General features: G+C 51.5%; 1 protein-coding gene across 1 annotated transcript in view; it reads right to left on the bottom strand.

Moving 5' to 3' along the window:
• The window catches only part of sema3b (sema domain, immunoglobulin domain (Ig), short basic domain, secreted, (semaphorin) 3B), a 39,717-nt gene extending 33,149 nt beyond the window's left edge, over positions 1 to 6,568 (bottom strand). Inside the window, exon 1 of the mRNA XM_084679858.1 lies at positions 6,066 to 6,568. The gene's annotated coding sequence lies outside the window, so the exon portion shown is untranslated. The remainder of the gene's footprint in view (positions 1 to 6,065) is intronic.
• Positions 6,569 to 14,273: the final 7,705 nt, after the last annotated feature.

The following is a 14,273-nucleotide window of genomic DNA, read 5'->3' as shown; positions in this document are numbered from 1 at the left end:
GAGAGGGGAGGGGGGGGTTGGTGTTTACTTGACCCCCCCCGCTGCCAGATTGATACATTTGTAGGTCACCTACCTCCACCTCCACCTCCCTCTTTCCCTCCCTCTGTCTCTCCCGCCTTCCATCGTTATCAGCCCATCAGGGGCTGTCTATCTTCATTACCTCAGGGAAGGAGACAGGATGACCTGAGACACACAGTGACCCCTCTTACGCACACACTCACACACACCTCGATGGCCTGCTGCAACGCATCACTGGGCAATTTCTCACTGTCTGCGGGGCACCTTCTTTCTCCTACCTCCCTTCCTCTCCTCCTCTCCTCCTCTCCTCTCCTCCTATTCCTTCTCCTCCTCTCCTCTCCTCCTCGTCCCCTCCCTCCCTTCCTCTCCTCCTCTCCTCCTCTCCTCTCCTCCTATTCCCTCTCCTCCTCTCCTCTCCTCTCCTCCTCGTCCCCTCCCTCCCTTCCTCTCTTCCTCTCCTCCTCTCCTCTCCTCCTATTCCCTCTCCTCCTCTCCTCTCCTCTCCTCTCCTCTCCTCTCCTCCTCTCCCCTCCCTTCCTCTCATCCTCCTTCCTCTCATTCTCCCCTCTATGGACATCAGTGCTTGCATTCCACACACACAAACAGTCCACCCCACCAGCTGTCTCTCTCTCTCACACACACACAGAAATACACACACACACACACACAAAGGTGCACATATTCCTTAAACTTTTAATCAGCTTGGGACTGACTGTTTAAAAGGCTGTCTTCCTTGACACACACACACACACTGTAGTTAACTGTGTGTCTCACCAAGAAAAGCCAAACAGTCAATTTACTGTAAAACATCTGTGAAACCCCCAACACACACACACACACATTGTGTTCCCACCCTAGAACCTTATCTGTCAATCAGCAAACACCCTGCTGTTACATACCTGCCATGCTTCCTGCCCTGAGGGGCACACACACACATACACAAACTTCCACTTAGACATGCACATCCACACTCTGTCTCTCCTTCTCTCTTTTTCTCTTTCTCCCTCTCTTTCTTTCTTTCTTTCTCTCTCTCCTTCTTTCTCTTTCTCCCTCTCTCTCTCCCCCTCTCTCTCACACAAACACGTACTTCCACTGAGACGTACACATCCACACTCTCACACGCACACGCAACTCGGTGGTGCGCACACACACACACTGGTTCTACAGACACATGCTCTCTCTCTCCTCTGTGTGTATTGATCTGCTCTATCACCAGCACACAGTGAAGCAGGTTGCTGTATTGTCACAGTGGGCTGTGTGCCCCGCCCTTTGGTCAACCCTCATGTGGTCTCTCCTGCAGGTCTCTCCTGTGGGTTTCTCCTGTGAGTGGGCTCTTTGCGTCAGCGTTCTACCTGGAGACCTGCATGATTTGGTACGCTCCGGTTCCTAGAGCACACTCCTGCTCTTCCAGTTAGTGTGTGATCACATTCTAGTTGGATTCGGAGAACGTCTCATTAGCTGCTTTCAGCATTAAAATATACCCCTCCAGAAATAAACACACACACACACACATCCTAATGTGTTTTCCACAATGCTTTTCCCAACCGTGGCGTTCACCTTCAGACAGTCTGTGCGAGTGTGCGTGGACTGGTGTTTGTGTGCGCTTGCATGTTTGCAATTGAATGAAAGAGCGGAACAACGAAGGAGTGAGACTGAGATGGGGGGACGAAGGAGGGGAGAAGAGGAGGGGAGGAGGGGAGGAGGGGAGGAGGGGAGGGCAGCGGCTTTATCAGGAGGAAAAACCAAATTAAAAATGTGGCATGATCCACATGGGCCCAAGCTCTCTCGCCCCCCCACCCACACACACACATCCCCCCCCCCCATGAGACAGGCTCAATTATCAGGCTGGGAGAGGGGGGGGGGCAAGGTTGAGGCTGGGGGGGTGAGAGCTTGGGCCCATGTGGAGGGTGGGGGGTGAGAAAGGGACTGGGGGAGGAGGGAGGGCCGTGGAGGGGTTCAGACAGGGTCTCCTGCCATCCCCAACCAAGCCAGGGCTTTCTCAGGACTGGCACCAGCCTCACAGCTCAACACACCCAGGAACTGGGGATGAAAGGGCACGGAGAGGGAGAAAAGGAGGGAGGAGGGAGGGGGGGGGGGGTGGAAGGAGAGGGGACGCAAGAGTAATGTGGAGATGAACAGAGATATTAAGAGAAAGAGAGAGAGGAATGGGAGAGAGAGAGAGAGAGAGAGAGAGAGAGAGAGAGAGAGAGAGAGAGAGCGAGAGAGAGAGAGAAAGAGAGAGAGAGAGAGCGAGAGACAGAGGGGAAGGTTGGCGGATAGGCAGCATCTGGAAAACAGCAGTGGAGCGAGGGGACAGGTGGTGGTGGGGGCGGAGGGAGGGTCAGGAGAAGGAAGACGAGGGAAGAGGGGTGGAGGCCCGGGAGCTGTCGCAACCATACTGAAAGTATGTGTTTGCCCATAGTTTTGAATTTGGCTCGAACCATTTCATCCTGAGAGAGGGGTCCAGCATGTGGGTGTATTCATGAGGCTGCTTAAGGCCTGTTCATATCCATTGACTGGAGAGTCTGGATGTGACTGGAGCTGAGTCCTGGGTGTGTGTGCTCGTCCTGGAGGAGCTGTGTGTTTAGGGAGGAAACGTTCCTCCCTGCATGTGAGGACTGACTGAGATACCAGACGTGCAGGAGCGTGTGTGTCTGTGTGTGTGTGAGTGAGTGTGTGTGTGTGTGTGTGTGAGAGAGTGTTTAGTGCATATGTTTATGTGTGCATGTGCCAGTGTGAAAGTTTGTGTGTGTGTGTGTGTGTGTGTGTATAATCGGTACGGGTGGCAGCAGAGTGTGACAGGTGAATAGAGTGACAGGTAGAGGAGCTGCTTTACTGCACGCGTTCACTAGCATGTCACCAGGCCCATCTCATTATCAGGACGACACACACACACACAAACAAACACACACACACAAACACACACACACACACTCAGGAGAACATCCAAATCCCCTCACTAAGCCCCCTGAGCCAGGCTCCCTCAGCCATGGGGGGCTTCCAGGGAATAGGGGTGTGTGTGTGTGTGTGTGAGAGAGAGAGAGAGAGAGAAAAGAGAGAGAGAGAGAGAGGGGGGGGGTGTAGGTGTGTGAGAGGGGTATGTGTGTGAGAGGGGTATGTGTGTGTGTGTGTGTGTGTGTGTGTGTGTGTGTGTGTGTGTGTGTGTGTGTGTGTGTGTGTGTGTGTGTGTGTGTGTGTGTGTGTGTGAGAGAGAGAGAGAGAGAGAGAGAGATATGGAGAGAGAGAGAGAGAGGTGTGTGTGGGTGTGAGAAGGGGGGTGTATCTCGTTATTTTCTCATCTTTCTCTGTAAAGCCATCTAATTCTCCTCCCCTTCACCCCTGCTTTACACTCTCTGCTCAAGGTGATGGTGCCTGCTGCTGAAGCCCCATCACACACACACACACACACACACACACACACACTGTAATTACAGGGTGATCTTGGCAGAGGCAGTTGGCTTTGCTTCAGTGATGGACAGGTCTGCACATTAAGAGGGGAGGACAGGAGAGGAGAGAGGAGGAAAGGAGAGGAGATAGGAGGAAAGGAGAGGAGAGAGGAGGAGAGGAAAGGAGAGGAAAGGAGAGAGGAGAGAGGAGAAGAGGAGAAGACAGGAGAGGAGAGTGCTGCGGTGCTCCTTGTCACATACATTAGACATCCGACAGAAACAGCAGAACACAGCACCATTTTTTCTTTGTGTTCAGATGGAGAACAGGACAGCATGGATTCCATATGATTCTGACAGCAGTAAATCAGTCTTATGTAAATGGTAATTTGATTTAGCCCTGCTCTGTAGTCGACAGTGACACTATAAATCTACTTCAGACAGCAACTCCAGATGGCTTAGTACTGAGGCAGCTGCACTTACACACACACACACACACACGGGAGACACACACAGGCATGTGTAGACACACACTTAACACACAGGGTCACATTTTTAAACATGCAACATCAAGTGTCTGTGTTGTTGTATTGATTCAACTGGATTGAATATAAAAATAACAATCAGATTAAATGTTTATGCTGACACCCTTTTGCTCTTTATGTGAATGAGAGAACAGCTTCTCCCATCGCTCTTCCCCTCCAGCAAGAGTGAAAAGTCAATATTTCAAAAGAGCAGTGCTCATTAAATATTTCAAACAAAGAAAACTAACATTGCTTGGATAGCTCTTTCTTTCTATCCCGTTCAGTCCATTCTTTATCGCTCTCTTTATGGGTATTGTTTTCTTCCTCTTTCTCTCTCTTTCTCTCTCTCTGACACTCTCTCTATGTCTCTCTCTATGTCTCTCTCTATGTCTCTCTCTATGTCTCTCTCTATGTCTCTCTCTCTCTCTCTCTCTCTCTCTCTCTCTCTCTCTCTCTCTCTCTCTCTCTCTCTCTTTCTCTCTGTCTCTCTGTCTCTCTCTCTCTCTGACATTCCTGGCCAGGCCAGAGCACACAGACACAGAGTCTCACCACACCGCCTGAGTCCCGGCTTCCCCTGGCCCGCTCTCACACAGCACCACAACCAAGGAGGAGGGAGAGAGGGAGAGGGAGAGAGAGAAGAGGTCAAAAGAGTGAGAGAGAGAGAGAGAGACAGAGAGAAAGAAAGAGAGACAGAGAGAGGGGGGGAATGGGAAAGAGAGGAGCGGAAAGAAAGAGAGAACGGCAATCGAGAGAGAGAGAAGAAACAGACGGGGAAAAACAAAGACAGATAGGATGGAAAGACAAAGAGAAAATAAGACGCGAGTGACCGAGCAGATCCAGTTGAGCTAGCCAGAGGGAGACAGAGACCCAGAGAGAGAGAGAGAGCTGACCCAGGAGGGCTGGCCCCTGGCAGGGTCCCCTCCAGCACCTCAGAACCAGGCATCCAGGGGCCAAGACACACACAGACGCACACACGGCATGGACCCAGCTGCTTTCAACCCATGGAGTGACTGCGATCCTAATGTTCTCTAAACCACTTAGGGAATGGGAGAAAGTGTGTGTGTGTGTGTGAGAGAGAGAGAGAGAGAGAGAGAGAGAGAGAGAGAGAGAGAGAGAGAGAGGGCAGGGGGTCAAGAGAGAGAAAGAGAGAGATAGAGAGAGGGGACTGAGAAAAAGACAGATAGAGAGAGGGAGAGAGGGAGAGAGGGAGAGAGTTTGGGAGGGAGAAAAGGCAGAGGGAGAAAGAGGAAGGGATAAGCTGCTGTCATTAAGCGGGGTGCTTGACAAAATCCTGCAGAAAGGCAGAGAAACAGCAGAACTAAATGAGATTAAAGAACAGAAGAGACAGATTGTGGCGGGAGCAGGGATGGAGGGATGAAGGGTAAGAAGGGATGGAGAAAGGGGGGTTACAAGAACCCAGGTGTAAAGACAGATTTTCATCTTTTGTTGATAGAAGTGATCCCTCCGAATAGGAGGAAGACCTATAGCTCTGGTCTGGAGAACTCTACAGAACGCACACTGAATCAAACCTCAACTCAAGCCCAGCCAAACATTTCAAGCCCAAACTTACATTACAGACCCTAACTGAACATTGTGAATCCCAACAGAACGTTATGTAATACTATCAGAACATGAAAAATCATATAAATAATAATAAACAGCTCAAACTTAAAACTGAACATGTTAAACACAGGCTTATAATCTTTTTCAAATAGCACCGGAACATTGCAATCTCATTAGAACAACAAACGACACAATTATATAATGCCAATATCCACTAGACAATTTAAGTCTCAATGAAGCATTAAAAAATGTGACTAAACTACATAAAGTTTCAGCCCAAATTCCAAGTTCAAACAGTTGGTGGAGTTTACAGCCTTTTCTTCTGGATTTCAACTGGAAACGAAAGCGTGAGCCAGTCTTTCCAACATCAACTGACAAATCTCAGCTTGGAGCGGACAACAGCGAGTCCTCATCGTATCGCACACTAAAACACGCCAGCCCCTCCGCTCTCCAAAACATACACTCTTTGTCACCAGAGCACACCCACACTCTTCTTTCTAACGACTCTTGAGATAACATCCCATGTGTGTTCACAGGCAGCCAGGACAGCAGTATAAAGGATGTCAATGTGTCCTACCTTTGTACCCTGGAATGTCAGCGCTGCTTCAGGTGTCCCGGTACCTAGCTCCGAGTCAGCACCACAGTGACAGGTGCCATGACACGACTGTAATGTCCACAGTGAAGAAAAAGCTTGTCTCCTTCCCTCTTTCGCGCTCTGTCTCTCTCTCTCTCTCTCTTAATTCTGGAGTCCGGGTGTCTCACGAACAGAAGAACATCTATGTCACCACAAAACCTGCAGCAGGGGTGTATGTGTGCGTGTGTATGTGCGCGTGCGTGCGTGCGCCTGAGAAAGTGTGTGTTACTCCAAAGGTCCCGAATTCCAGAGTCCTGCGCTAGAAGAGCAAGGGTCCACTCTCTTTCAGTACTCTCCTTCCACTCTGACACACCCTCTCTCTCTCTTTCCCTCTTTCTCTCTCTCTCTATCTCTGTCTCTCTCTCTCTCTCTCTCTCTCTCTCTCTCTCTCTCTCTCTCTCTCTCTCTCTCTCTCTCTCTCTCTCTCTCTCTCTGTCCGGGCTGGTTTCTCAGGGCAGGGGAGGAGGGTAAGACTGTAAGGGGGAGGGACAGAGCATAGAGGCAGCTTTTCAGCCAGCTCTTTCTTTTTCCCCTCTTTCTCCGTTTCTTTTCTTTGCCTTCTTTGCCTTGTGGTTCGCTCTCTGACTGCTATTCTTTCAGTCAGAACTCAATGGAGTGCTCTCTTTCCTTCTCTCTCTCTCTCTCTCTCTCTCTCTCTCTCTCTCTCTCTCTGTCTCTCTCTCTCTCTCTCTCGCTCTCTCTCTCTCTCTCTCTCTCTCTCTCTCTCTCTCTCTCTCTCGCTCTCTTGCTCTCTCTCTCGCTCTCTCTCTCTCTCTCTCTCTTTCTCTCTGTGTCTGTTTAACTCACACACCCTCCTCTTCCTTGTCATAAAACCACTCCCTCCCCGCAACAGTCCAGAAGTAGAGACACTCCCTCTCATTCTCCTCTCTCTCTCTCTCTCTCTCTCTCTCTCTCTCTCTCTCTCTCTCTCTCTCTCTCTCCCTCTCCTCTTTCCTTCTCTCTCGCTCTCTCTTTCTTGTCTCACTGTGTGTGTCAGTGTGTCCTGGCTGGTTCTTGGTGACCCAGAGAGGTTCTACTCTGGGTTCTGAAAACTGACCTGGTTTAGGATCCTGGTTCCACCGATTCCAGTGTCTGAGGCTCACCACTCTACTGGGGTGTGCTAGAACAACAAACAATATTCATGACAAAGAGGTTCAGTAAGAAGTGATTTATTTTGCGTAGAATTGTATTTGACCCACTTCTGAGGTAGAGTCTATTTCTAGTTCAGAAACATCTAAGTGGCAAAAGTTTAGGTTTGTCTGGTCTAGTTAGGAGGTCTAGGTTAGTCTGGTCTGGTTAGGAGCTGAAGATCTGGATTAGTCTGAGTCTGTCTTTGCTTCCTCATCAAGGGCTTAATGATTCACTCTTATTGTCACACCCATGAGCACAAGAAACATACGACACACACACAGAAACAGACACACACACATGCACACACACACATACAAACAAGGTTACTAAGATCATTTTCCGTTTTGCAATCTCCCTTCAGACACAGGGGTGTGGCACAGCATCAGCAGCTATCAACACTGGCTGGTAGACACACACACTCTCACACACACACTCTCACACACACACTCTCACACACACACCTGCTGATGTGACTTAGGCGCACTCTGCCGTCTGGCTGGCGTCTGGTCGGCACCATTCAGACGGCCTTCTCTAGAGAGTGTGGAGGCAACCAATCACAACGGCCAGTTAGCAGCTCCACTATCACAGACACACACACACAGTCAGTCATGCACACGGGCTCACACATGTGCACAAGCACATACACACAACTGGAGACTCAAGCTCTTCTTGGCTGACAACCCAGACCACCAGAATAGAATCAAATAGAATAGAGTCCTAAAGAGCAGAATTCACGTTTAGCATTTTTACCTCAAGGTAGCTGAAGCATCAGATGCGTACCCTGATCTCACAGCCAGTCGACCGCCTGCGAGGGAAAACGTCGTGTCATTGTTGAACAACACAACAACCACAGCAGGGCTGCGGCCCACAAACACACAGATACAGGTGCAGACATGCGTGCACACACACATGCAGACACACGCGCACAAAAGTACACACATGCACGCACGCACGCGTACAAACACACAAACAGGTATACACATGCATGCAGACATTAACATAGAAACACACACACACACACAGAGACCTTACAAACACACCTACCCTGAGTGGTGGTGATACAGACCCTCAGTACTTCCTTGTGGCAGCCAACCTTTCTGCCTAACACCCGCTCTCTCTCCCTTTCTTTCTCTGCCCGTCCCTTTCCTCTTTCCTCCCGCCTTTCCTCCTTCTCCCTGTCCTTTTTCTCCATCCATCTTTTCCCCCCTCCACTTGTTCCCTACTACACCGTTGTCCCTCCCTCCATCCCTCCCTCCTTCTCTCTCTCCTTCCTCCTGTCTAGTTCTCCTTCTCCCCCAGCCTCCCTCGGCGCCCCTCCTGACAGGATCTCTCTCTGTCCTCCCTCCCCGTGTGTTCAGGGCCTCTGCAGTGGCCCCCAGACCCTGGCCCCTGATAACCATTGTCAACCCTGAAGTCTGACACTTCTCCTTCCATAAATCTCAGTGCATTCTCTCTCTCTCTCTCTCTCTCTCTCTCTCTCTCTCTCTCTCTCTCTCTCTCTCTCTCTCTCTCTCTCTCTCTCTCTCTCTCTCTCTCTCTCTCTCTCTCTCTCTCTCTCTCTCTCTCTCTCTGTCTTTCCCTCTGTCTCTCTCTCTCTCCACCTCTCCACCTCTCTCTGTGTTTCTTTAGCGGTGCCCTCTCAATCTTTTCTTTGACCTCCCCTCAACCTGACTCTTTAGATCTTTCGGTCACACACGCACAGGCACACACACACGCACACACACAGGCACACACACAGGCACACACACACGCACACACAGGCACACACACATGCTCATGCTATGCTAACAGGCCTGTGTTCACTTTCCACCCTGGTCCAACTCTCCTATGGCTTTCCAACTGTCCAGGCAAGCCATACCCTCCCCTCTCCCCTTCTCTCCTTCCCTCTCCTTTCCTCTCCCCTCTCCTCCTCTCCTCCTCCCCCCACTCCTCTCCTCTCCTCCTCCTTACCCCTCTCCTCCTCCCCCCTCTCCTCTCCTCTGCTCTCTTCTCCTCAGCTCCCCTCTCCTCTCCTCAGACCCGGGAAGGTTCTGTCTTTTATTTTTTAGGTATAAATATTTAACGTCGGGACAAGGCGTGTGCTTTACACTTCAAAAAGACCCACCCCTCTCCTCCCTCCATCCATCCTTCCTCCCCATCCCCCTCTCCCTCCCTCTCTCCATATGGGGAAGGGTTGGATGCCGACACCTAAGATGCATACTGTACACCGTATGAATGATTTATACATGGTGAGTCTCTCTCTCTTTCTCTCTCTCTCTCTCTCTCTCTCTCTCTCTCTCTCTCTCTCTCTCTCTCTCTCTCTCTCCCTCTCACATACACACTGTGACAGGCTTAAGGTCAGTCCAGTTGTCAGACAGAGGGACCGAAGCACTACTAGTGTGTCAGCTCTTTTCCTTCCATCCTGCCATCAGCCGTGAGTGTGTGTGTCTGTGTGTGTGTGTGAGTGTGTGCATGCGTGTTTGCTAACTTCATCAGCATCCAAATGCCTAGCCCTCGGTCATACAATGGAAATCCAGATGACTGGGAAAGCCTTGACTTTATGACATCGAAGTCATGAATTGAAGTCCAACAACTCTCTCTCCCTCTCTCCCTCTCTCCCTCTCTCTCTCTCTCTCTCTCTCTCTCTCTCTCTCTCTCGCTCTCTCGCTCTCTCTCTCTCTCTCTCTCTCTCTCTCTCTCTCTCTCTCTCTCTCTCTCTCTCTCTCTCTCTCTCTCTCTCGCTCTCTCGCTCTCTCTCTCTCTCTCTCTCTCTCTCTCTCTCTCTCTCTCTCTCTCTCTCTCTCTCTCTCTCTCTCTCTCGCTCTCTCTCTTTCCCCACCTCATATTTCTTCTCTCACCCTGCATCTCTCTCTCCCTCCCTACCTCCTTCTCTCCCCTTCTCTCCCCCCTTTCGTTTCCCTCCACAGTGGATGTTCCAGGGTTCTATGGTAGGAATGCAAACTCCACAGCCAGACTGAGGATCCTGATATCCTGCTCTACTTCCTCCTTCTTCTCCTTCTGTCCTAGGACTTGTTCTTCTCACTCCCTCTCCTCTCCCTCTCCTTCCCTTGCATCAATCACTTCCTACAGTGACAGAAGCCCAGTGCTGTAAATTGGCTGTAGCTGTGTGTGTGTGTGTGTGTGTGTGTGTGACTGTGTCCCAAAGTCCCTCCCTGACCTGTCCTCCCGGTTGGCAGTACCACACACACACACACACATGCCAACTCAAACACACAAACACACACACACACACACCTCGTGTGACACAGTAGAGATAAGCCTGGCTGCTCCCAGACCAAATACGCTCAGACAGCCGTGGGAAACAATAGGAGTGTGTGTGTGTGTGTGTGAGAGAGAGAGAGAGAGAGAGAGAGAGAGAGAGAGAGAGAGAGAGAGAGAGAGAGAGAGAGAGAGAGAGAGAGAGAGAGAGAGAGAGAGAGAGAGAGAGAGAGAGAGAGAGAGAGAGAGAGAGAGAGAGAGAGAGAGCTAGTCTGACTGTGTTCAAGGTTCGAGTGGGCGTGGGTACTATACCGTGGTCTTGTTTTGTCATTTCACTTATCAGAGTATGAGTGTCCTTGAGCTCCCCACACACATTTTATCTCTCACTCTCGCTAATATACACACACACACACACACACACATGTCCTATTAATCCCCACTGGCCTTCAGAGACTGACAGAGCATGAGGATGTATAGAATGATAGATTGATAAGGAGGGAGGGAGGGAGGGAGGGAGGGAGGGAGGGAGGGAGGGAGGGAGGGAGGGAGGGAGGGAGGGAGGGAGGGAGGGAGGGAGGGAGGGAGGGAGGGAGGGAGGGAGGGAGGGAGGGAGGGAGGGAGGGAGGGAGGGAGGGAGGGAGGGAGGGAGGGATAAAGATAGAGGGATGTCATGGGGAAGAATACAAACAGATGGGCAAATGAAGAGAATATCCCAAAAGAGAGGTGGAGAGAAAGTGATATCCTACACACAGAACTACATAACTGGAGGCTACGCATGAATGGATGGATGGAGGAGATGGTGGGGATGAAGAGATGGAGTGAGGGATGAATGGAATAGTAAGAACGTGTGTTGAGGGGATAAGAGTCTCCTAAAGGGGGGATCAGGACACATGCCAGACAGAAAGAAACACAGAGAGAGAGAGAGAGAGAGAGAGAGAGAGAGAGAGAGTGAGAGAGAGAGAGAGAGAGAGAGAGAGAGAGAGAGAGGGAGAGAGAGAGAGAGAAACACAGAGAGAGAGAGAGAGAGAGAGAGAGAGAGAGAGAGAGAGAGAGAGAGAGTAGGGGTAAGCCTTAACTGCAGGGCTAAGAAACTGTGTTGAAGGGGTGAGTAGGCGTGTTACGGGAGGGGTGCATGTGTTGAAGAAGAGGAATCCCCAGCCCCCCCACCTCCCCCCCACCCCCCCACCTCCCCCCCACCCCCCCACCTCCCCCCCCCGCCCCCCCATCCCTCCGCCCCTCCTCCCCTCCAGTCCCATAAACCTAAAGAGCAGGCAGACAGGTTCGCTACTGTGTGAACACACAAACTCATCATCATAAACACAAACATCACAGAACACACGTGCACTCACACATCATAAACGTGCACCTGCAGACCCTGCTTTGGAGTGTGTGTGTGTGTGGTGTATGTGTGTGTGGTGTGTGTGTGTGTGTGTGTGTTTGTGTGGTGGGGGTGTTTACAGGTGCAGGATTTAACGATAGGCCCAAAAACAACAGGAAATTCCCCATCCCTCCATCCCTCCGTCTGGCCCCTTGGCCTCAGGGTCGACGAGGACAGCGTTCCCCAGGTGCATCTCCTCTACTGCCCAGCTCGGCTAGTCATGTCTGGGGACCAGTGGTGGCCTCTTCTCTGGAGGTAGAGGAGAACATCTCCTCTGGGTCAGTGGAAGGTCCTGGAGTTGAAATCCACCACTGAAATCGTTTGAGCAAATTCACCGTGGTGGGCCCCGCACACTGGGTGGAGCCCAACAGCAAACACACACATGGACTCACACATGCACACAAACAGACACACACATGCACACACACACACACACGCACATGCACACACACACATACAAAGACACAGATGCACACACGGTCAGACACACTCACACACACACACTCACACACACTCGTGAATGGCAGGTCTCACGCAGAGTTGCCACAAAAGCCAAAACGGGAGCAGATGATGTCCTTCCATACATGTATGGGAGAGCCAGGAATGGTATTCATTAGAGTTGGTAAAGATTACCATGTGTGTGTGTGTGTGTGTGTGTGTGTGTGTGTGTGTGCTACCATGTGCTGTGTGCTGATTGAGCTGCCTGTGATCGAGGGGGATACTGCTGGCTGTGTGTGTTCCTTCATGTGGCCATGTGGCTCTGATGGGATGACGGTTGAGATGGGACGAGGCCCGGTGAGGTAGGGATGAGCGGGAGGTGTGTGTGTGTGTGCGTAGAGGGGGAGGTGAGAGCGAGGTAGGGGTTGAGGGTCAGAGTGAGGTGGAGGGCGAGGTGGAACGTCAGGGTGAGGGTCGGAGTGAGGTGGAGGGTTGGAGTGAGGTGGAGACGCTGTCTGTCTGTGTTTCTGCTGCAGGAGAGCAGGATCTCAGCAAGCCAGACCTGCTTCCTCTGGAAGAGATTAGGAGAACTGATCAAAGGAGGAACGAAAACAAGAAAGGCTCACGCAGGGTGATCGAAAAAGATCGGGGGGGGGGGGGGGGGGCGGCGGTTGGGGGGGGGGGGGGAGAGCGAAAGAAAGAAACAATCTGATGGGGAAAGAGGCGGGGGGGGGGGGATTTCCCCCCAAAATGAATAGATACAGAAACGGAGGAAGAGATGGACAGACAAAGGGAAGGACGTGAGGAGAGGTGAGGTCGGGGTTGAGTCTCCACGTGCGGGTGGAGAGAAGGTGAGGAGGACATGACACTGGTGGAAGGCTGGCGGGAGGAGCAGAGGACGAGCATGTGTCGCGTCGGCTGAGGCCTCACCCCAGGGACCCGGGTTCAAATCCAGCCCGGGCCGTGCCCCGCGTGTTCTCCCTCGACCCTGCTTTTCCTTTTGCTCCTCGCCATCTCCGTCCACATGAAGCAGAAACACCTTCAAAATACGTCAGTAAATAAAGAATAGAGAGGGATGAGTGGGTAGAAGGAGGGAGGGAGCAGGTGCGGAGGGTAGGGGAAGGGAGAGGAGGGGGACATGATAGAAAGCGTGGGCCCGCGAAGGTGGGTCCAACACACTATAAACGAGTCATTCAGTGGTTATGGCACCACAGAGCAAATATCACTGAGGACTTTGGACTGTGATTTTATCTTTCGAGGGTGGTGGTGCGCCTCCACGTGCGAGCCAAGGAGGGGGTCAGTGGGCGTGTCTGTGGATGTGACCTCAGCGCCGCCTCCTTCCCAGAATCCTTTGTGGCTCCACACAGTGGGCTGTGTGTGACAGCGGCACGCGTCATCGTCATCTGGTAACTTGGTGACATTTCATTCAGAGATGAGCTCATCAGGGTAACTCATTACAATACATCTGGCCACGTGTGTGTGCGTTTGTGTGTGTGTGTGTGTGTGTGTATGTGTGTGTGTGTGTGTCACACACACGCCATTCAGTCTTATCAGGGATGAGCTCACAAGTGTTGATCTCCATGGGTTCAGTTCAGAGTAACCCTTGGACAGTAGTGACCCTGTCAGAACGGACAATGACTGCCGGAGTATGCGTGCGTGCGTGTGTACCAGCTGAACAGTCATCTTCCACCACCTCTCTCTGTCTCTCAAACAGACACACACACACCTAGCCAATCACAGGCCATGCTAGCCAATCACAGGCCATGTGAGGGTAGAGCCCACCCCTGTCTGGCAGTCAGTACCCCCAAGGTGGTAAACAAGGTGTAGGCAATAATAAACACACTTCAGTATCACATGACCTGGGCTTGGCAAGGGGAGTTAGGGTCACGAGTCAGGGTCACATGATCATGTGTCACTGCAGACCAATCCTTCCTGCTCTCCCCCATCTCTCCTCCCTCTCTCCCCATCCCTCCTCCATTCCTCCTCCATCCCTCCTCCATCTTTCC

This window comes from Hypomesus nipponensis, chromosome 18 (assembly GCF_054491055.1).
Source record: "Hypomesus nipponensis isolate SF chromosome 18, ASM5449105v1, whole genome shotgun sequence".
NCBI classification, from domain to species: domain Eukaryota; kingdom Metazoa; phylum Chordata; class Actinopteri; order Osmeriformes; family Osmeridae; genus Hypomesus; species Hypomesus nipponensis.
Note: the sequence above shows the minus strand (reverse complement) of the source record. Positions and strands in the feature narration are given on the sequence as shown.